Source organism: Fukomys damarensis, unplaced genomic scaffold, assembly GCF_012274545.1.
Source record: "Fukomys damarensis isolate Sample0158 unplaced genomic scaffold, DMR_v1.0_HiC HiC_scaffold_28, whole genome shotgun sequence".
In the NCBI taxonomy this organism is placed as follows: Eukaryota; Metazoa; Chordata; class Mammalia; order Rodentia; family Bathyergidae; genus Fukomys; species Fukomys damarensis.
In genome coordinates this window covers 35,481,046-35,505,575 of record NW_022900940.1, presented here as the reverse complement: position 1 = coordinate 35,505,575, position 24,530 = coordinate 35,481,046, and the positions used below count along the sequence as shown (strand labels likewise).

The 24,530-nt window shown below is 36.5% G+C and overlaps 1 protein-coding gene across 2 annotated transcripts in view; it reads left to right on the top strand.

Moving 5' to 3' along the window:
* The window catches only part of Plcl2 (phospholipase C like 2), a 174,059-nt gene that overhangs the window by 47,200 nt on the left and 102,329 nt on the right, over positions 1-24,530 (top strand). The window contains exon 1 of one of the 2 annotated variants that reach the window (XM_010612788.3): positions 4,384-4,502. The exons of the other annotated variant lie outside the window; for it this stretch is intronic. The gene's annotated coding sequence lies outside the window, so the exon portion shown is untranslated. Of the gene's footprint in view, positions 1-4,383; positions 4,503-24,530 lie in introns of those variants that run through there. 2 annotated transcript variants of the gene reach the window in all.

The window sequence follows — 24,530 nt, the reverse complement described above, 5'->3', positions numbered from 1 at the left end:
AGGCTTGACCAGTCACCCATCCCATAATGCCAGTCAAACAGATGAGCAGTGGTGAGGGGTAGGAAAGGAGCTTCAGTCAGTATGGCCATGGTGGGAAAAGCAGGGGTTCAAGGTCTGTCTAAAGCTTTGGGGTTTTATAGAAAAGGAGAACAAAAGGGTTGGGGGTTTGCATGGCCAGGGAGTCCACATAGCTGGCATTGTGGGTTATACTAGCTAACCCATTCCCACCCCGAGAATATGGTTCCAGTTTAGGGGAGCAGTCTCAGGTCTCATCACAGGGTAATTGTTTCTGCTGGTTGGGTGACCTCATCACAAGATGCTCTGTGAGGCTCTGCTTTTCTTGGAATCTCAAGGGGCTGCAGGTTTACTGTCATGACTGGGGACTTCTAGACATTGGGCTCTGGAACTGGACATTGTTAAAGCTGGCACTTGGCTGCCCCTGCAAATCCTGAAAATTAGTTTCTCCTATCTTGGTGTCCTCAGGCCAATGAACCTTGTAATTCACAGTCTTTAAATCAGGGGTGGAGAACCTATGGCGAACATGTCGCAGTGGGCGAGCACAACCTTCTATGTTGGCACATGAGCCAAGTTTTTTTCTAAAGTAAAATCTCAGTGTTCAAGTTTAATTACAGTTTTGGCACTTTGCAATAAATAAGTGGATTTTGAATTGTAGTTTGGGTAGTTGGTTTTGAAAAGGTTCACCTTAAGTAATTAGCATGCTTGTATGCAGAGCTGAACAGGGATATGACCTAAAGTTTTAAGGTCAACAGGAGAAATATAAAATGATGGCAGACATGCCAACCTTAATCCTGCTTAGCAACCCATTGGGCATCTGCAAGTCTAGCCTCCAGTCCCTGTTACAAGATGAAAATACAGACAAAAGACTCTCAGCCCTTGGGGGTGTTCACTTTTAACAAAAATATTGTAAGTAATGCATATGGCATTATTATTCATGCATGTTTATGTGCCTTTCCTATTATTTCTTTGGGATAAACCCTGAAGGTGGAATTGCTGAGTCAAAGGAAATACATTTTGAAATCTTTTAATAATGTAGCCAAATTGTCTGCAGAAAGACTATCAATTTACTTGCCTACTAGCAATTAGGACAATGCTTCACATTTTAAAAAATTTAATATGCTTTTCTGTGTGCATTAGTTTGGTTGGAATATTTTCATGTTTATTGACTGTGAATTGTGGATTTCTGCTTGTTTTTCTTTTGATCTGCTTGTCGTTTTTATTTCTGAGAGCTATATGAATACTTACTTGGTTCATTCTTTGACATTTTTGTTGCAACATTTCTTGGCCTGGTTATTTGTGCTTTTGTTTGTTAATCAAAACGATTTTTTAATGTAATAAAATTTTTTGCTAGTGCCTCCTGCCTATAGTCCAAAAGTCCCTTTTCGGCCATGTTGCATACATGTTGGGATTTATATAAATATTCACATTTATTTTCATTTTCTACCTTTAAATCTTTAATTCATCAGTTTTGTGATATGATGTGTGTTGGAGGAATGTACTTCTAACTGTCAGTAGTTTAAAAAGTAATAACTATTTCTGAGCCTCAAATCAGGGCATCTTAATCTAACAAAGAAATTTTTATGCAATATATATGGGAAAGGCAGTCTCTGAGTTAGATTTCTGAGGCCTACTATGTTGTATGTGGTCAAAAAAATAGAATGTTTGAAATATGGGATGTTTGAGAAAGTCCAGGTCATAAATATTGCCAATGGTTTATGTGGTTGCAACCTGTATTTCATTTAAAGTTCAAAGTTATCCTTCTTGTTTGAAACATAAATTAACTTTGAAATGACTTTTCAGGTTTATGATGGCTCTGAATTTTGTATGTTCAAAGGTTCTTTTCTGTGCAGAAGGTCCAAGACAACTTTCTCTTGACTAGGTGGAGGCAATCAGAGCACGACCAAAGGTTGCAGAATCTTGACCCATATTATGAAAGCGAAGCCTCAAAATTACTTAAACAGTCTTAGAAAATAAAATGCCACAGTCCCCCATGTTTATCATTTTGACAGTAAGAAAAACATTTCCTCAACTTTTAGATATAGTTTAGAAACCTAATGGTAGTCTTTTTTTTTTTTTTTTTTTTTAATTTTAGAGCTTGCTTGGTTTTTCCCGAGAGAAGGCATTGTCCCATTTTGCCTGTTTTTAAGGAATTTAGGTTGGTGTCCAATGATAGGACCTTTCGTGTGAGCTTGTCTCGGAGGGGCTGCTTTGTGTGTACTGTTGGCTCTTCTGTTTTTAAAGTCTTATTTTTACTAGTACATATTTACAGTTCATAATGGTTACATTCAGGAAGGTGGTTGGTACATGTACATAACACATTTTAATTTATTTTTTATCACTTCTTCGTCTCCATGTATCCTTTTATCTACTTTTTATTTTGCTGTTTAATTTCTTTATACTTTGGATTTCTCACAAGGTGATACTGTCGTGAGTGAAGCCTTGGTTCCCAGTGCAGGCAGGCTGTTTGCAAGAGTGAGGTGGGGTTCTGTAGTGGGGTTCTGTGGCTTTCAGGCCACCCAGAGTGCTATGTATATCTGTTTGATAAACTCTGTGTTTGTTTGTTCTGTGTTTTTGCCAGTTTGTTTAAAAATTTTTAAAAGTGGACAGAAAGAAAAGCAAGCATGATGAGTTAAATGTTTATCATTTTGCATGAGTTTTTTGAAAGTTTAAGTGTAATTTCATTCCTGAAAGAACCAAAGAACAAAAGTTGTTTCCCTGGATAAGTGTTTTTAGGTTGTGTACTTTTTTTTTTTTTAAATAAGACTGTTGGTTAACCATGAAAATGAATATATTACTTTATAAGTAGTTTTTTTCTCAATGGGCTAACCATATTTTTTCGAAAAGTAAGGTTATATTGTCTACTCTTGGCCTACAGAAATCAGGAAGATATGGTTGTTGGAAATCATTGTCTTTTTGATGGTACAAGTTTTCTGATATTGTGCAGAAAGAAGTATATTCCAACCTTAGGTTCATTAACATTTTTGGGTAAATAATTCTTTTAGTTGGGGTCTGTCCTTTGTATTATAAGATAACAACAACCCTGGTCTCTACCTATCGCTGAGTCCCCATCCCAGCTATGACAATAAAAAATGCCCCCAGATATTGCTAAATGTCTGGGGGTGGAGGAATGGAACAGTACTGATTGAAAACCACTGGTATAATCAAAGCCGAGGAGGACTGGTCAGATCAGAATTATTTGGCTTTCATATGATCTGCCTTTGAGTCAGTTGTATTCAGGGCAAGATAGGAACTCTTTACTTAAACTTCAGTGACAATACAATTACATTTCATAGCACTCTCTGTCACTGAGTTTGTTATACTGAAAATGAAATCAGTGAACTGAAACCTGAGATTAGGTTGAGTGTCTAGGAGGAGGTGATTTTCTTTTCTTTCCTTTTTTTTTTTTTCCTGGGACCTGGAATCAAACTGAGGTCCCTGTGCTTGTGAGGCGCAGGTATAGAACCACTGAGCTAAATCCCTCCCAGCCTGGTGGTGATTTTCTAACAAGGCTAACCTTAGTTGATTCCAAGCAAAGGACAAGGATCATATGTCACTTCTATGGTGAATCAGTTATGGTTAGTACATTTAGATATTTGCTACGTTAATGACATAAATCAAGGAACAGGAAGTTTCTTTCCTAAAATATCCATTTGCCCTTCTAGAGTCTGCCGGCTAGGTGAGATTTGCTAGTTGTGGATGGTTGACCTCTTCAGATGAAACACACCCCCACCTTGCTGTGGAGAATCTGGAAAATCAGCTGAAGCCTTTAACAAAACCTTTACGGCTACATATTTTAGTGACTACAAGTTATACACTTGACTAGAAATTAGTAGTGTGTGTTTTTCTTACCTGCATTTCAATTTCCTCCTCACTGTTACTGGTCTTAAAAAATGCTTCCTTTTTGTTAACAATAATAGTTCAAATCAAATAAAACCCAAAAGAGCCATGTCAATGCTTTTTTTAAAGGACTATAAAATTATGATTAGAGCTTAGAGTTATAGTCAACTTCCAGGGATTATTTCAGTGATCACTGCTAAAAAAGAAAAGAGACATAATAGGGGAAAAAAATAATGTTGGAAAAAAATACAAGAAACTTCAGCTATTTCTTCTCAGATCAAGCCTTAATATTTCACCTGTGCTAAGAGTGGCCTGGCTTATAGAAAGGGGAATCCACAGCCTTTAAAGGAAAGCAGCCCATGTGTGTGGACACTTATGTATAAACAGTTTTTTTCCTAACACGTTTTGACTGGTCTTTTGTTTGGATACATTTCCATATGAAACTAGGAAATAGTAACCCATTATTGCATAATAGTGCAGGAGGTATTTAGATGCATCTTGATGGAAAAGACACAGGATGTCTTCTTGGAAATGCTTGGAGCAACCCTATGTTTTATGTCTTCGCATTGTAAAAATCACCTGAAGCCCATACATTCTGGTGCAAGTGTTGGAAGTACAGTGTTAAGTCTTGCTGTACATAGCTAAAGGTGAGTGGGCGATCACATACTCTTGCTTGTCATGTTCTCTTAGGGCAAGAATCTAACAGTTGTTGCGATTTGGCTGGATTCAAACTAGTAGTGGTTTGTCTTCTAGAGATGGTGATTTAGAAACAAATATAAATCTTTTTTTTTTTTTTTTTGGTACCGGGGATCAAACTCAACCTTGTGCTTGCTAGGCAGGCAGTGGCACCACTAAGCTAAATCCCTGGCCCAACAAATACAACTCTTTAGCCTGTGAATTTTTCTTTTTAAATGCTTATTTTAGGAAAGCCTGCTTTTCAGTTTGTTGGTACATAGAACTAATGAGGTCAAAGTCATGAGTTTGAGCTTTGATTTCTGCACTTAGTTTTGCCAGACTACATGACTACAGTGTTCTGCCTCAGAAGAGATGATCTTCAGGGGCCAGGTGCAGAGAGAGCATTTTTTCATTCTACAATTACTTGTATCTATCAGGTTGGGCAGATTTCTGGAATAAAGGCAATAAAGATGGATTAGGCTTTAAAGAAACACAAATTATGATAGAATTTTAGAGCCTCTGAATACACAAAAGTCTAGGGTCTCATTTTATTCACATTATGCAGAATATGGCAACATTTTCATTGAGGTGATTTTTTTTCACTGTTTTCACTCCATCTTTTTTGCCGCAAAGTAACTTATCTTAGAAAACCTCCGAAAAATATTTGATACCAGGCAGTAGAGAAGGAGAAGAAATAAATGTTACTACCATTCTGTAGGGGAGTAAGGATGCAGACAAAATACAGAAGCTTTGGTGTGTTGGTGGACCCTCAGGCCTTTAGATCTGTATGAAAAAAGATTCATTCTATAAAAATTTTGAAAATCATGTTTGAAATACTAGCAATCAAAATTCCAGATGAATCCAGCTTGGAGGAGAAAAAGATAACAAAAGGACTCATTAAGTGAGGAAGACAGGAGGTATCTGAATTACTGTGCTGTGCAAGATATCTAGACAGCGCACCCGTTCCTTCCCTTCCCGCCAACCTCCAGTCTGTTCAGCACCTCCATCCTAGTTCGAGCCCTTGTCTGGTCTCATTGTCTGTTTGCCCCTTGTCTGAGCCTTTGAATGTGTTTGCTGCTCACATCCTACACTAGTCAGCTTTTCTGTTTAGTTTCCTTATTGTTATTTTAATTGAAGAAAAGGCCAGCTCTCTCCTTGTCTCTTTTCCTGTGTCCCCACAACTGTCACACTGTATTTGCTTTTGCAAATACTAAATGTCATGCTATAAAACTTGGTCCCTTAAAAATAGATCTTAGCATGAGATATATGAGGGCTTGAATCTTGGCTGAGCTACAAAGCTGCTTGAGTGACATGAGGCAAGTTATTTAACTTCTGTAAGCCTCACATTTAAAACTGGGATCATGATAGCCTTTTGTTATAAAAATCAAATGTGATAAAACATATAATCATATATAATAAACATAGATTGAAGAGTGAATGCGTGTAGCATGAGACGAGCCCACAAGAAGGATTTCAGGAGGGGTGGCTGTACAGCTCCTCCTATGGCACTCTTGATGTTCCTACATCTGGTACTGTTTTTGATTTTGTAGGTCTGCCAGTCTTGTCACACTAATCCTTGCTCAGCTGTGTTTTGTAGGTTTGCTTATAACCCCATCCATAGCTTTCCATCCCCTCTGACCTTCTCAGCCTTTTCTTATTGCTGAGAAGAGGGGGCCCCTGTGAGTCAATCCCTGGCCTTCTGTTCTCACCACTTTGCCATCACAGTTTTAACTATCCATTCTGCTCATGGGTCTCAATTTCCCCCTGTTGTCCATTGGCATTTTTACTGGGATGTCCAGTGTCTCCTTCACTCAGTGTGTTAAAAACCTTGTCACCTCTCAATTCCATTGTTGCATTATTTTAACTTTTTTTTTTTGTCTTTCTTAACTGTAGCCACCTCATGGCTAGACTGGATTCTATAATAGGCAAATTAGATAATTCTCTGTTAAAATTCCTCTGCCAAGCACCTGGGTCCTCTATCCCTGCAGCACTGGCCATAGCACCTTTCCATGACGAGGATGCCTCTGCTGGCTTCTGACTATTCAGCACAATTTGACACCCTTCCTGTGTCACAGTGTATGTTCTGAACTATCCAATACCAGTAGATCCACTGAACATGTTGCGTCCTTTTTCCTCTGAGCTTCATGATGTTTGCTTTGCCTGTAATATCTTTCCCTCTTTAATCCACTTTGATTCCCCTCGGCACAGACTTCATCTCCAGAATGCTCTCTCTGAATCTCAGCAGGCTCAGTCACTCTCTTCTAATCTCCCACAACACCATGTCTAATTCTTAGGCTGTGACTGTGACTCATTAAAAACAAGCAAACAAATAAAACTGAACCAAATGGACTAGAAGAGAAAATTCTGTTTCACATGAATGTATATAGGGTTGCTGGGTAAACTCTTACATTTTATCCGGGTTTACAAAAAAAATTTTGAAAAACATAGATTTGGCATTCTCTACTGTAACCGTGGGCCCCAGTCTGAGGCCCCATTGTCCTACGGTCTAGTTGAGTCCTGTGTTGGAAATCTTGAGCAAGAAGCTGCCGAGGAGGGTACCTTGCTCTCTTTTGTCCAAATGTTTGTGAACAGATTCTGTAACTAGGGGAAAGCAGCTCTGTTTTATTTCTTTAGAGACCGAGCTCCTACTGTTAGATTGTCAATGCTTTCCTGCATCCAGGGTAGCAAATAAAGGAAAAAGGCTGCAGGTGAATGGTCCTAGGTCATCTCTTCCTTACATTTTCTTCTGGCAGGGCAGAAAACAACCCTGAAGAAAGAGGAACATCCTTCCTGGCCAGGGTCACTGATAATCATTCCCAGGACTGAAGCTTAGAGCTGGAGATCAAGATGTTCCTTTGTTGTGTCCACACATTTCCTATTGCCTTCCTTTGTTGTTTTGCGGGGCAGCCAGACAAGATTGTTTACTCAGGACACTTCCATTTTCTGGGTTGTTCTGTCTTTTTCAGATTTCGTATTTGTTCTCAGTACTTATATTGCTTTCACTCATATTTTTGCTGACTTCCTTCTCGCTATTCCTTTTGTATTCTCATATCTTTCCATCTCTCCCTTCGATTTTCCCAAAAGCAAAGAAGAAAATTATAAAGAAAATTTGTAAAGAAAATGTACTTCCTCTTCATTTGAGCACCTCCACTAAATAAAGAGACAAGAGTTTGTTACAGTGTTATAGACCACTCGTTTAAAAATGATAGTGGTTCGTAAGGGGTCATGCCTCACTTATCTTCATCTTTGTGGGATATAGCGTGGGATAATGAGCCCAGTAATGCCTTGCTGCCCAGCTAGATTGAATTAATAAGGATTAAGTATGATGCTACCACTACTTTTTGGTTGGATTGCCCTTAAGCATTTTTCTCTGTCCTCTCATTCATGTCCTCATCTGTCTCCTACTTTTAAACATTGTTATTGGTGCATTATTTTATATTCCTAACACTTTGACACAAGTGACAATCTTGACAAGTGGGATTTTATTACTGAATGATATTCTTGCACTTCTTGAGGTCAGATACTTCATTTGTGAAAAGTTGGTTCTCTGAGTCTCAATGGGTTATTAACTATGAGAACAGTTAAACTCTGAGCCAGCTCTGAAGCCCTACCATTGACAGAGGCCTCACGAGTTACGTGGGGTTCATGCAGCTGCCTGAAAGAAGTTACTCCAAGAAGGCTTTAGTGCCAGACAGTCTTGAGAGCCCTAAGCTGGATAGGAGTTTCAACAGAAGATGATAAAGGAAATGGCTTTAAGAAACTTACTAGATTGTCAGTAACATTATTTTTCAGATTTTACAAAGAATGCATAAGTACTATTAAAAAATACAATGATGAGGGCCAAGGATTTAGCTCAGTGGTGCCGTTACCTGCCTCACAAGCACAAGGTCCTGAGTTTGATCCCTGATACCAAAAAAAAGAAAGATGGAGAAAATAAAAAAAGACTGGGGTGAGTATGTAGCTAGGATGTATAAGGTCCTAGATTCAACTCCTAGTACCAAGAAAAAGATTTTAAAAGAAAGTATAAATTACTTTCTATACTTTTAGTGCATATTCATTTAGGCTTTTGCATTAACATATACTATACATTTTTTTTTTTTTTTTGAGACAGGGTCTCACTATGTAGTTGGGACTGACCTGGAACTCACTATGTAGCCCAGGTTGGTCTCGAACTCACAGCGATCCTCCTGCCTCAGCCTCCTGAGTGCTGGGATTACAGGTGTGCGCCACCACGCCCGGCAACCTATAATATACATTTAAAGGATGGTTCTAAAATCTTATTTTATCACCTGATTTAAAAAATGGAGTCTAGCACAGATATCTATGCATGTAATCAGTGTAGCTGTACATCAATTATTTTAATGGTTGCATGGGTTTTTATAACATTAATCTATAATTTTCTAATCAACTATATTTAGGTTGTTTCTGTTACTTTAGTAATATAAATAAAATAACTTCTACTAAAGGTCTATTCCAAGTAGCTTGGACAGATAATTAACTTATATATCTATCTATGCCTCCTTCTGTAAAAAAGTGACATTGAACTTATTGATCTCTTGGGCGTCAGATTTAAGGTTAGTTTTGATTATAAGTTGTGCCTTCAACTTCTGTCTTCTTTTAGAAACCATGCAATCAGTTAAGGGAATGACTACTGCAATCAAAATGTTTGGATTCTAATTTTCTTTATTCCACTAAACAACCTATGGGACTATGGGCAAGTTGTAATAACCTTGTTAAGCCTCAACTTCCTGATCTCTAAATGGAGGTGGTAATACTGACATTATAGTGATCCTGTAAGGATTAAATGAAGCAATCCACGTAAAATACTTAGCATGGTGCCTTATGCACAACAAGCACTCAATATGTGTTAGTTGATCTTTCTATTTCTGATGTCCTTCTCCACATATCAGAAGTCTACCTATTATTTAAAAGTAGGCTCAGATAGCTTTCCTTCTTTCCAGGTGGCCAGGAACATAGCACCTGTTATGTTTTGAATCGTGTTTTCTCAGAAATCATACGTAATGCCTCAGAATTTGACTGTATTTGGTTGGAGTCAGGCCTTTGAAGACATAATTAAGATTAAGTGAGGTAACTGCAGTAGATCCTACCTAATCCAGTAGGATTGGTGTCCTTTTAAGAAGAGATTAGGACACAGATTACAAAGGCCAGATAACAAATGGGAAGAAGATAGTTATCTACAAGCCAAGAAGAGATGCCTAAGAAGAGAACGCTGCCAACACCTTGATCTTGCACTTGAGCTTTCAGAACTGTGAGACAATCCGTTTCTCTTGTTTAAACTACCCAGCCTGTTCATTACTGCCTGAGAAAACTAACGCAACAACCTTGTTTGTTCTCGCACCTCATGTCCAGTCCACTGGAATTATCTGTCAGCTCCCCTTTCAGAAAATTTTCAGGTCTCACTACTTCGCATCACCTTCCACTGCTGTCACCATGGTCTAAGCCCCTGTTATCTGTAGGTTGGGCATTGGCCTGATAATATGGTGTAAAGAAGATCATATTAGTCTTTTAAAATTCCTACTGTGGTCCATCATCATTGCATCCTCTGTCCGCGTGGTACTTCAAACTTTTCATCACCTATTTGCACCATCTCAGTCTGCTCAGCTACCTGGGCCTTTTCTCTCGCTCTCTGAGTTTTTTGCTAGTTATTTCATGAGAGCTTCAGTCCTTTGCTTTCTTTTACCCTCACATCAGTCTCTTTGTTAGCCAACAAATAATTTTTACTGAATACAGGAACAGGGCTATCTGTAAATGTTAATTGTGGGAGAAAGGGTAGAAACCTGTAAGAGTAGCAGGCTTCTTGTTGATGTTAAGGTTCTTTCAGAGTGAGGTTGCCTTTGTGGAACTAGGAAGATTTAAGTGGAGGATGGAGAACTGGCCGGATGGAGATTGAAGTAGGGGGAGGCTGCTGAAGTAGAGAAGCTGCAGGATGAGGCAGAGCACCCACTTCCACTTGCTGGGCTTCCCAGCTTTTCAGTGTCCCAGAAACCCCTTCAGAATTTTCCAGGAATTGTTTCATCTCTGTTCTCCTTCAGCTAATGTTGTCTCTCTTCATGGACTAGATTGGGGGGAGGGAGGATTAAAATAAATGTTTTCAAAATGATTTTTATTGAATTTGAATCATTTTGTTTGCTTTAATTAGTATTTCGACAGTAAGTTTCCTGTCCTTTTAAGTTGTCTGCATACATTGTTTCAGATATGTTATGGATCAAAGAGGTTTATCTGGGTTGGTCTGAGATTGTAAGGGTTATTTTTATCATAGTTTTTATGAATTTGGGGTTGTAACACATGATATAGAAAATCTGGGGTTCTAGTTGAATGGTGGAGTGTTTTATTAAAATTGTATTAAATTGTTTTTCCTTTAAGGCTTTAGTTTTTGTGTGTGTATAGTCTTTAAATGCAATGGAGTGGCTTCTTCCCTTGGATTCCATACTTTTTATCAGCACCTGATCAGAATGCTCATAAAAACTCTTAAGTCCTGTCATAAAGTTTTACATTTCTTACTAAATTATAATACTTAAAATTAGTAGCCAGGCATAGTGGTGCACACCTGTAATTCCAGCATTCTGGGAGGCTGAGGCAGAAGGATGCCAAGTTTGAGCCTTCAAAAATAAAAAAAAAAGGTTTGGAGATATAGATCAGTGCAAAGGCCCTGGATTCAATCCCCCCAAATTATTAATGGTTTTCCCTCTGCCTTTCAATTGGCTAATAATCAGGTAGAGACCTTTTCATATTGATTTTTCCACATTAGAAGAATAAATAAATGAATAGAAGATTAAAGTTTTTTTTCTTACAGATCATCCTTATTTTGTATGGGAACTCAACCAACATTGCTAAAACAGCTGTCAATAAAGGTGTTTTATAAACTCTTGTTTGTGGGATTGGACCACATAAAATGTGTGCTCCTAAGGAGAAGTGATGATGCTCACACTCGGTAAATGAGGCTGAAGATCCGGATTAAGATTTGAACTAAAACCGTCAGCAGAAAGCCCCTTCTGAAAGCCCCCAGATGGGCTTTCACCCTGTCTATCTGGTACCTGTTTGCTGTGGGAGGGCATTTCATTTCATTTCACCCAAGGGGTGGAAGTGTTTAGAGACAAAACAGTCTCTGCTTTTCCATAGTTTTGTCTTCAGTTATTTTACTGTTCCAAATAATTGTAAAAATTTACTCCAAGTAAGATTGCAGAGTTTTTTCCATTAAAATGTTGGTAATTTACCCTATTGATTGGCAAGATTTTAATACTTCTCTCCCTCTTACTTTCCAGCCCTTTTGTTCCTTTCTCTTCAAAAAGTCCAATAAAAAACTTAATTTTCTGACCAAGAGTATTTTTTCAGCCACAGAAATTCATTTCTTAAATTTGGTACTTAAGAGAAAGTTAATTTGGAAGTTAATTGCGATTAGTATGATATTAATAATATCTCCTTTTTATTTTTATAAAATAACTCATTTAATTCGTTGAAGTTATTTGTTAGGGATGAATAAAGAAAACCGTGTTTTAATATTTTTACTTTCTAAATGCATTTATGTAGAATTGTTTAGTATTTCTTTAGCACTTTAAAACCAGGCATGGAGGTGCATATGCCTATAATCCCCATGTTTGGGAGGCTGAGATAGAAGTATCACAAATTGGAGCCCTGCCTGGGCAATTTAGAGACAAAAAAAAAAAAAAAAGAGGAAAATAAGGCAGTAAGGCTGGAGATGTAGCTCAGTGAAAAAGCCCTAGTTTAGTTTCCGGTACTAGAAAACAAAAGCATTTTGACATAGGCAGGAGTGTTTATGGCAGTATTTTCCACAATCTTCCCAAAGTAGAAGCAACCCAAATATCCATCAACTGGTTAATGGTTAGACAAAATATGGTACATTCATACCAGGGACTATTGTTTGACAAGAAGAAATGAAGTACTGATAACTTGCTAAAGCATGGAAAAACTTTTAAAACATTATAATGAATTACAGAAGCCAAGCACAAAAGAGTACATATTTATGGCTTAATTGATATCGAATGTTCAGAGTAGGACAAATCTGTGGAGACAGGAAGTAGATTGCTGGCTGCCTAGGGCTATGGTAGGTGTTTTGGGGGTATTTGCTAATGGTTTGAGATTATTTTTAGGGTGTTAACATGTTCTAAAATTGAACTGTGGTGATGATTGCAGAAGTGTATTAATATGCTAAATGTTATTGAATTTTACACTTTAAATAGTTGAATTGTGTGATAGGTAAATTGTATCTCAAAAAAGTTTTTATTAAAAAAATTGTTGGTATTCATTCACTGCTGTCATCTGATGTAATGGAAGAGACTTTAGTGATACATACCATATTAGAGAGAGGCAGAACGTCTAGCAAGTAAATGAATTTATTACCAACTGAGGAAAATTTTCAGTGTCGCTTTGAAACTCTGTTCAAGTGAGAATGAATACAGAAAAGATTCCCTATTTTGTAAGTTTGAAGTCTCATTGTATTTATATAGTAGAGATCAAATTGCTGCTGTTTGACACAGAGATGATCTTGCTAAGCAATGTCTAGGCCAACTGTGTCATAGTTTGCTGTAAACCACAGCAGACAATTCAGGCAGTGCGACTATTGGATGGACTTGTGATATTAAAGTCACTCAGTAGTTCTTCTTGTATGATGGGGAAATGAGAAATAATCATACTATGAAAGATTTCTCTAGAGGTCTCAAAAAAGTATTTGTACTTCCCTTCTTCCTCTCTGAAATGGACAAACTTTGGCATAAGAGAATTGAAACTGTTTAGTGCTGTCCAGGCAGTGTATTATCATAAAACTCAAGAATAGGTCATTTCATGCTTACACACTTTAAAAGGTATTTTAGTTACATAATTGGTGAATGTCATTAAAAAAAATCACACATTACAGCTTTCAGCTGAAATTCCCTTTAACTGTCACCCAGCCATGGTTCTTTCCAGAAAAGACGCCACTTAAGGCAGTTTATGAGTTTAGTGAGTGTTGTGTTAGACTTCGTAGGTCTTAAGTATTTCACATGTACATATATGTTTCTGTGAAAAGAAATGGAATATGTGGTTTCTCAAAGAAAATCTTAAATAATAGTAGCATATTCTATTTTTCTGCACTTTTTTTCTTTTCAAAGTGTAACTTGGAAGGCTTTTCATGTCCATATGAATTAGGAGTCTACGTCATTCTTTTAACTGCTACAGAACATTTATCGTATTCATGTATTGCAAGCAACATGTATATATGATAGTTTATTTAACTACTCTGCTGTTGGCGGTCATTTAGGTTTTACCGTAAATGTTTTCTATTATGAACAGTTAAGCAGTAGAATCCCAGATGTGTTTCCTTGTGAACTTTTATGTGAAAGCCTTTCACTAGTATGGGAAGCAAGAGGTATGATTTGGAATTGCCCAGTTGTCCTCTCAAATGTGCCAATATGCCCTCCTACAGGCCGTTTCGCCATGCATTATCAGCACTTCTTATTATCAGTTTTATCTGTGATCAAAACATCTCTTTTGGCTAGGGTTGTTCAGTGGCATGGTAATTGCCTAGACTGTATGAGCCTTGGGGTTTGATCTTTGCCCAGAGGGCTGGGTGAGGGGTGGGGAGTGGGGAGTGGGGAGTGGGGAGGGAATTGTGTTTTGATTTGCATTTGCCTTTGCATAGTATTAATGAAGGCCAACAGATTTCCCTGTTTAAGGGCACTTTAATCTCCTCTTCCGAAAGTTGTCCTTTCATATCTTTTATTCATTTTAAAACACTGAGTTTGTCTTTTTCTTATTGATTAGTAGACATTATATATTTGAGTTATTAATCTTCTCATGGGTTGTAGAGGTTTTCTGCTCTGGCTAGTCTTGGTCTTTTAACTTTGATTATGGTGTTTTTTGTCAGGCAGATGTTTTAAACTTAGGTATAGTCAAATTTATTTTTCCTCTTGCTGAGAAACTCCATCATCTTCCTTTCCACTTTAATTCTCTGCTGCCCTCTTGAAAGTATTGAATTTTCATATTGTACTGGGCTGCCCAAGTTATGTAGTCAGGTCTGCTTTTCCGTTATTTTGGGTTCAGGTCTTTAATTACTCAGAAATTTTTATGAGTGTGTGATTTGTGTGAAGAGACTCTCTTTTCTTTCTTTCTTTTTTTTTTTTAATAATTTTTGCAAGTGGTTGCGATGCGCTTTTATTATATTTTGAATTCCACAGGGTTCATAGACTTTCTCTGGAGTTTGTGTTTTGGTCACCTACTCTTACACTGGTCCTATATTGTTTTAATCACCACTTCTTCATACATGCTTTGTTTTGGGAGGGAGTTTGCTTATTTGTGGTTTTGTCTGTTAGAGCAAGACTTTTGATCTTTCTTTTTAATACTGAATCAACTATTTTATTTTGAGTTGCTTTAATTTTTTTGTCAGCTTCTCAAATTCCTTGCAAATTTCATTTGAGATTTTATTAGGGATTACCTGAAAATTTAAAATTAATTTAGGGAAAATAACATCTTTATTTTATTGAGTCATCCTATATAACAACAAAACATGTCTCTTCAATTATTTTGCCCTTCAGAAAAGTTTTATATATTTTTTCATAACAAGATTACATATGAGGTATTTTAAATAATTCTTGAATAAGATTTATTTCTATTTAAGTTTCTTAATTGGTTACTGCTCATGTATATAAAAGCTAATAATTCTGGTTTTGTTCTTGTATTTGCTGACATCAGATTTAATTACTTGCCAGTTCTCTTGGCTCTTTTTATAGACAGTTTAAAAATCTGCAAATATAGGATCTTGTGAATTTCTTACTAATATGTATATTTTACATTGATTTTTTTTTCTTGAGATACTACTTTGTCTAGTAGAAGTCTTATTCTCTAATAGAAAAGCTTCTGATATTTCATCATTAAATAAAAAGTTTCCTGGGCTGGGGATTTAGCTCAGTGGTTCCACTGCCTACCTTGCAAGTGCAAGGTCCCGAATTCAATCCCCAGTACCAAAACAAAACAAAATTTAAAAAGTTTCCCATTTGTTTCTCATGTATTTCTTTTTTCAGATTAAGGAAAACTTTTATTGCTAATTTGTTAGAGTCTTACTATCTGTATGTGTTTTGCATTTTATCAGATCCTTTGCTGTGATTAACACACTCCTATAGTTTTTCTCTGTTAATTTGTTAATATATTAACTGTCTTCATATAATTTTTTCTTATATATCTACCATTATAATTCTGGAATAAATTCTGCTTATTCTTGATGTATTGCTTGACTGATATTTTATTTAGGCCTTTTGAATCTTTTCTTCATAAGTCGGAATAATGTATGCTTTGCTTTTATTTTGTCATTATCTGGTTTAAATATTAGTACACATCGGATGTAGATGTAATACAGAGAATTGCCTCTCCTCTGCACCCTGAGACTCTCCAGAGTGTCAACAGTGCTAAGTTTGAGAGACCCTGACCCATAAAATAAGCTGGGTGTCTTTCATTTTTTTTCTTATGTCCTTGAATTCTTAGAAAATATGGAATAATTCATTTAAAATGCCCTAAGCCTGGTGCTATTTAAAGGAGTAGATATTTGCTTACTTTTATTATTTTCTAGGCTATCCATCTCAATGGTCTTCTTGAGCTAATTTTGATAATTATATTTCCTGACAAATTGTGTATTTTATTTTTAAAAATTTATTCATATTAAAATTATTTCTATTTTCTGAACCTAAAAAGTAATCATTACAGTTCTGTTTTCTAGCTTTTGAAATTCATGTTGCCAAAGATTTATCTGTTCTATTTGTCCTTGCAAATTACTAAGTTTTGGTTTTAATTGATCAACTCTATTCATTTTTTTCTAGAGTTGTCATTCATCTATCTTTTTAAATATCTTTATTAACTTCTGTTTTCTGTATATTTTATTTTCTTTTTATAGCCTTATATGTTGAAATTTTAGGCCACTTACTTTTCATTGTTCCTGTTTTCTCAATATGATTTTAAGACTAAAAATTTCACGAAATACTACTTTTGTTTTAGCACATAGGTTTTAGTAAACGGTACAATACTGTTTTTTTGTTTTACCTTTTGTTTGTTTGGTACCGGGGATTGAACTCAGGTCCTTGCAATTATGAGACAGGCACCAGAACCACTGAGCTAAATCACCCACCCTGTTTATTTTTAAGGCATTTGTGGTTTCCACTGTAATTTTTTCTTTAGCCTAAATATTTTGTGGAAGTGCATTTTACATTTCTGTATGTATAGTAAATTCTTTTGATTGTTTAGATCTGTCAGAGAATTTGGACAGTATGTTTTCTGTTTTGTGAATTTTTTTTTGGTATCGGGGATCGAACTCGGGACCTTGAACTTGCAAGGCAGGTAGTGGTGCCACTGAGCTGAATCCCCAGCTTGTGAATGTTTTGAATCCCTCTCTATGGCTTAATACAAGATTGTTAAGGAAAATTCAAAAAGCTAGAGCTTAAGTTATTATTTATATGCTCTTATTATTTGATGAGACTGTGCCTTTGTTGGAGCTTATGTCACAGATGGTAGAAACTTTAGAACTTGGTATTATAACACATTGTTCATTATTTTGCAGTACTAGTTCTGACCACTTGAATTTCTTTGCCCGCCCAAAATACAAATATAATCAGTGATGCTTTTCTGCATTATTTGTAATAGTGGAAAGTCAGAAGTAAAATTTCTAGTACTAACAGTTGAATAAAAATCATGTTTAGTTTTATTTTGTTTTGTTAACAATGGCAAAATTTATTTGAAAAAGTAAAAGTGAAGAGTAAGGGAGAAACTGGCTCTGTAGAGTGATGTTGGGCTGGGTAAAAGAGGAAAAAAACAAGATAAAATTACACCCAGGAGAAAGCAGGATGGGCTATCATGAGGAAAGCCATAATAACCAAAAATCATGAATGAGGAAAGTTATTTCTGTTATTTTTACTCAAAAAAGCAGAAATATAAAATTGCATATGGTATGATCACATCTGGAGAAAAATGCATGGATGTTAAATATGTACATAGAATAAAAGGTTACATTACTTCCTCAAAGATGGTATACCTAATTTTATTCTTTATATTTGGCTGTTTTCTAAATTTTTACAGTAGTGCTTTATTTTTATAACAAAATGTATGTCTTTGGAAGCATATTTTGCCCAATAATTTTTTTTGGTACTGGAAATTGAACTTGGGATCTTGTGCTTGTGAGGTAGATGGCTAAATCCCCAGCCCTGCCCAATAATTTTTATGTGTCTTGTATAGATCCTAAATGCAAATGATGGCCTAATGTGGAATATCTAATTATTAATGCAAAAAAGTTTTAAATTAATACAGCAGATTTAATCAAATTAAGATAATGTAAAATGAGCAAAGGTTTTATTTTATTTTTTATTTAAAAAAATTTTTTTTGGTACCGGAGATTGAGCTCGGGTCCTTGTGCTTGCAAGGCAGGCCACCGAACCACTGCGCTAAATCCCCGGCAAGCAAAGGTTTTAAATACTGATACATTTTGTGTTGGAGAATGCAGTGGGGGATAGGTATTCGTACTGGTTGTAAGTGTTAGGCAATTTACTAAGGGCAGCTTAATAATGTGTAGGATATTTTTGTTCTCTGTCTCAAAATGTTCTCTGCTGTTCATAGCTTCTTAAAAATACAGAGGGACTTCACTGAATCTTGTTTAAAGACTGGAGAAACTGGAAAACATTCTAGTATCTATCTGTTAATAATTGGTCAAATAAATTGCATTATATCTAAGAAATTAATATTAAACAGTGCTTAAAAAAAAAGAGAGCTTTATGAGTAAGGACATGGAAAAATTGTCCAAGTTAGATTGTTAAATAAATGAAGCAAATTGCAAAACACTGTGTGTACCACATGGTCCTAATTTTGTTAAAAAAGTGGAGGGTGGACTTGTATGTACACATATTCACACACAGTGCATTACAGTTATTCTTGGAGAAATATATATGTAATAGCTGTATTTACCTATGAGCAAAAGATAAAACCTGGGTCGTTTCACCTCATGTATTACTATCTTTTTAAACTTTTACAGTAAACATGAATAATGTTATAGTTTAGGTCTAAGACACTCCCTCAGAGTCTGTGTTTGGAAAGTGATTAGATGGTTAGGGTGATATACACATCCATAGATGAATGTACTGTTAGGGGTGGGGATTACACTGGGGGTGTGACCTTGTCACCACTTCCTCCTCTCTTCTTTCTGGCTGCCCTGGGGCAAGTACTTTTCTTCCATCTTGTCCTTCTGTCATGCCAATTCTGCCTTAGTGCCAACCAGCCATGTATTGCTCTAAAAACAGTGAACCAAAGTAAACCTCTCCTCCTTTAAATTGTGGGTTTCAGGTATTTTGTCCGAGCCTTGGGAAATCTAATTCATACTTTACATAAATTTTAATAAAAATAAAATTGAAAAGGTAGAAAATTAAATCATTCTAATCAGGCACTACTTAGGTAATTTCTTTCTCTGTGTGGTAATATGCCTAGCTGTGTAAAATGCATGTAAAATGCATAAGATGTGTGCCCAGAGGAGATTGCTGTTAAAATTCTTTCTCTTCACAATTATAAGACTTACTTTTAATGTATTGTGTTATAATTAATTTGCCAGAAGTTAAATATTTGGAATTTAGTCATTTCTAACCTCAGTGAACTAGTGTTGATCTCACTGAAATTTATCCCAATAGTGAATATTTAACTTGTATAAGAAAATAATTCGTTGGGGAAAACTTAATGCTATTAAGCATTAGAATTAACTTGAACAAAATAGGATTTCTTATGTTACATAATAAAACTTGTGATGTTTGAACCATTGTATCTTTCATAGTAGATATAGAAATATGTTTTAGAATTTATGATGGGTCGTAAGAATTATATAACTTAAAAAGATTCACTGCAAATAATTTAAATTTTGAATTGATTTATCATTTTCATATAATATACTGATGAACTGTAAAATACCTGTTACATGAACTTTACAATACTGTTAACTTCATACAATATTAAGCTATTATTTTCACTCAGTGGCATTTACATTTTTTGAGTAGTTCTGCTATTCCCTTCTTCAAATAGTTAACTACCATAAAACTTTAAAAAAGTCAAGCTAAGAAAAGAATGAGCAATAAGCCATTAATTATATATAATTATAAAGCTAGATTTTTAAACAGTGTTTATAGAACTGTCACATCGATTCAGCTTATATACTCAGTGTTTGCATGTTTGTGCATTTTATTTCTGGTGTCTGAAAATTTACATTGTATACTGTAAACGTGGATACAGCATTCAAAATGCAATTATAATAAAACAAATTAAAAGTGCAAGCAAAACAATTCTATCTGCAGTTTATTCCCTGAAACATAGTAAATAGTTAAAGCACCACTTTTTTTTTAATTAGTACGTTTTTGCATTCCTTGTAGGGAGTTGGTACATGTGTGTAACACATCTGAGTTCCTTTTTCTTCCCCTTCCCCCTCCTCCTCTCGTCTCTTTATCTCACTCCCCTTTGAGAAAGATCTATCTCCCTACTTCGTACTACTGTCTTCTATTTTGCTTTTTATATTTTGGGTTTCTCATGTAAGAGAAACCATGCAGTATTTAAGCTTGTGTGTCTGATTTATTTCACTTAACATTATGCTCTCAAAGTGCATCCATTTTTCTACAAATTACTTATTAAATCTTTATGGTAGAGTAGTGTTGCATTGTATATAAATATTATATTTTCTTTATTCATTTATTTGTTGATGGACAAATAGGCTGCTTCCAGGATTCCGCTATTATGAAGTGTAAAGCAGTGCTTCATCTAGGATCATTGGCATATAATGAAAATAAATGACATTTTGAATGATTGCGCTATATTGATGATTCAAAGATCAGAAAGAAGGAAAACGTTATTGGCCTAAAGTAGTGTACCAAACTCATTTTAAAAAATAGTGTGGGTAGCTTCAAGTTTCCATTTCAATCACTTTGCAACTCATGGATTAGGTTTTGTTTTGCTCTATTCTACCTGTCTACATTCTTTTTTTTTGTTTTTTTTTCCTTTTATTGAGTTTATTGGTACATTTTAGGTATACAGTACAATTACGTTCATTATTGGGATCTTGTACATTTACATGACAGGTCTTGGTTCTCATTTTTTCCCCTTGTCTGTATAATCCATGAGTTGCAAATGATTGAAGCTGCCCGACTGTATAGATAAGTAAGTAATCATCTAGCATAAGCCTCACCTTCCCCTGAAAGCTTTTGCTGAACAGCCTTACCATTTTCTAGCATTTCTTAAAAGGTATTTTAATCTTATTTTCTTAACTGTACTTTAAGCTTCCTGAGGGTGAAAATATACCTCACTTCTCTGTTCCCTCTGAGGACAACTAATATACAGAGAATAATTTCAATAAATATTAATGTTTAATAATTGGGAGAATTACAATTTGAATACTTTTCACATTGAAAGAACTTAAAAGGAAATAAGATTTCAAACAATCTAATCATCTATGTTGAACAAATTACCTAAGGTTTTTCTAATAACATTCACCAGGATCTAACATTCTCGGAATTAAAGATTTTCTGAATGAAATATTTGCCATCAAAGTGTATATCATTTTGTTTTGATGGAGATGAGAACCTGCTGCTGTCTTTAGGATAACCTTCCAATGCTTTCAACAGATCTTTCATGTCATGAGGTTCTGGAGTCACAGAATTATGAATGCTAGAAGAGGCCTTGGAGATAGCCTAGGCAGAACTTTCATTTTACAACTGACACTGACAGAAAGTGAGAGACTGCTTATATTCCTAGTAAATGCTGAGGCTGGGAGTAGCAGCTGGGGTTCTTATATCAAATCCAAAGGCCTTTGACTTCACATTTCCACATATTCTACTCATTTATTCAGCACTTAGTTTCACATACCTGCTTTGTGTAGGCCATGCTAAGTAATGAGGTACATCAAAGAATAAGACAGTTCTTTGTCTTCTGAGAGCTTAGTTAAGTGGAGAAACAGATGTGTCAATATAAAGATAAAATGTGGGGTAGGAAGTCAAAGAAACTTCTTAAGTTGAAAAGAAGATAGGGGGAGTTTGCTGGTGGCAAGGTAGAAGATAAATATTTGGGAGATAGAGGGTCGAAATGATGGAGAGCTACTTTGAAGGCTGTATGAAGGGCATGGGGTCCAGAGCATGGACAGGGATATTAGTCTTAGACTATAGAGAGGTGCACTTCCAACCAGAATGCATCTGGAAAGGGCAAACTGGGACATAAGGAAGTATTCCTTTCTGATACCTTCTGGGTCAAGTAAGAAATAAGGTCTTTAGGTGAGAGTGAGGTTGGTGGGATAGCGAAGCAGTTAGAGGAGAATAAAAAAATATGTGAAACGCCCATGTAGGAATTTGAAGAGTCATGGCCTTCTTTAATGAAGGAAACAAAGTCATCTGTTGCCCAAGACAGGTAAAAGTAGCGAGGGAAAAGACTTGAGACAACCCTGGCGGTGCACAGCTGAGGAACACCACTTGGTTCAGGTGGGCTTTGTTTGCTTGGCATGTTGGTAGTGCTCTAGGATGCCCCCGACAGGAGGAATCTGGGACTGATGAGCAGGGCAAATGGCAGTCGGTAATGATCCAGGATGGACACAAGCCATGGGATTCTCAGGGCATGTGGAAGCCCGGGGCAGATGAGGGTAGCCCTTCCCTCGGGGCTAAGTGTACGTTTTCTTCTTCACTTGATCTTAGCCAAAAGGCGGAGACGCGATGTACGTTTTCTTCTTGTAGTGGTTGGTGTGTAAGGAATAGAAAATTGTTGAGTGAAGAAGAGAAAGAGATATTACAGAAAAGATTATTTTAAAGAAGATTTATTTTGAAAGGTTATTCACTTGATTTAGTCTTGAAATCCATTTACTAAGCTAGCAGAGATATTTGGAAAAGGTGTGGTCAGTACGAGGCACCTGTGCCCTTCAGTGATGGCCAACCTTAGCTGCTCACTGTACCCTATGATCTTATCCCTCAGTTTTCTGGGTTCTCATTGCAGTCAGGAGCCCCATCTAAGAACTTTCTGTTTTCCTAAGGTTCTTTAATGTTTGTGTCTTATGCTGTTATAATTCTTCATTATGAGTAATCCAGTCAATTGTTTTTAATAACCTAACTATAAATAATTAGTGAAGACAATGAAAGGAGTGGGTATGTTCACTGATATTTTTCTAATCTTTACCCTGCCCTGTGGCATTGCCTGTTAGTGATAAAGCTTTATATTGTAAAAATTTTATGTAATGAAATTCTAATGTGAAGTGAGCAAACACAATTTAAACTTCTGAAGAATAAAAGAAAAACGGTCATGAAAAGGAATTACAGGGGCCTTTCTGAAAAGAAAGAAGTTCAATCTGAGTCATTGCTTCAGTCACTGCTGCTACTGTCACCGATGTGACCTTGGGCTCATAACTTTTGTATATGCATTCATTCCGCAAATTTTTATTTAGTATCTGCCAAGTATCCTACCCTGTGATAGACACTAGCAAACAGAAATTGTACTGATCTTTCTGTCGAGGAGGTTATAGTCTAGTGGGACAACCCACATAACAAAAGAAATAAATGTAAAATTGCAACAATGCAAGTGTCATACAGGACTGATTTATGCTATTGTGAAAACATCTAATTGGAGAATTAAAAATTAGTATAAATATCCAGGTCATGACAATTGGTCTGAATCTAAGCAAAGTGAGGACAAAGAGAGAAGGTATTCAAGACAAATAGAACAGCATAGACAAAGGGCCAGTAGATGTTGGAGTTGGGGAAGTATCAGTGTGAGTGTTGGGGGGAGAATGACACAGGTTATGAGGTGGGACTTGGGAAGTAGGGGACAGTCCTTACAGGGCCTGTAGACCATCTTAGCAGAGAGGGAAGGGAGAACATTAAAGAGCTTTAAGCAGGCAGGGATCAAGATCAGATCCATGGCTGCACAGGAGAATGGATTAGAGGGCAGGACGGGTCCTTGGAGAAACTCCTACATGTGGTGGTGGAAAGGAAAGAAGGAGGTAAGTTTGAGATTTAGGAAGCAGCATTAATAGGAAAGGTGCATTGGTCAGAAATGTTCCCTGGCTTCTGACAAATGGATGGTGGCACTCTCACTGAGCTGAGCAACACTTTCAGATTTGCCACCTCTGGAAATTGAGGTATCTCTGAGATTACCTTGAAGAAATGTGCAGCGTTCTCTAGAGCTCCAGGCTGATGGGTCTCAGAGTGTTGTGATCCCTTTTGCCTGAGTCCCCACAGCACTTTGTACCTTTCTTGTTTCCATTAACTGTTTCTATTTTGGATGATGGTTATCTTTCTGTGCTCTGTATCACTGGCTACTTGAAGTTTAAATCCGAAGTCTTTGGCCAGTAAAACCAAGATTTAATAATAGCTTCAAAAATTCAGTTATGTCTTACTTTGTGCCATAGATATTTATTGAATAGTCTTGAAAATTGTCCTCATGAACTCTTAAGTGTTTAAGGATGGAAAGGGTGTAAGTCTGTGCCTCCAGTACTTGGAATTCCTCCAGAGGCTCCTGGCTCCATCTAGGTCCACTCCTCATCCTGGCCTTGTTTTCTTATCATGGGTTTCTAATGTGAGGAGGTTCATTCAAGTAGAGAAAAGGTATTTACTTCAGCTCTGGCTTGTGCAGATGGGTAGTGAGGCATGGAAAATTCTACCATGGGCTCAGACTGCTGCTTTCCTTTGAAAGGTCTCCTCTGGCTCTCCATGAACAGAGACAGCACTGGGCGTATTTGGGACTCAATCCCCAAGGAAATTTTGGTGTGGGTTTTTCTGAGTAATAGGGAGAAATTGAGTCTAGGATTTGGTGCCTGGTTTACTTACTGGTAATGAAACTCAGTAAAGCCTGGAATCTCTTAGACTTTAAGCCCTTGAATTTTTAGGTAGGGGGATTTGACTCCTTTGAAAGATATAATATATATTCTGAGTTACTGAGGCAGAATGATCCCAAATTCAAGCCCAGCCTGAGCTACATAGTGACTTAGCAAGACCCCCCCCCCCCCCCCCCTTAGC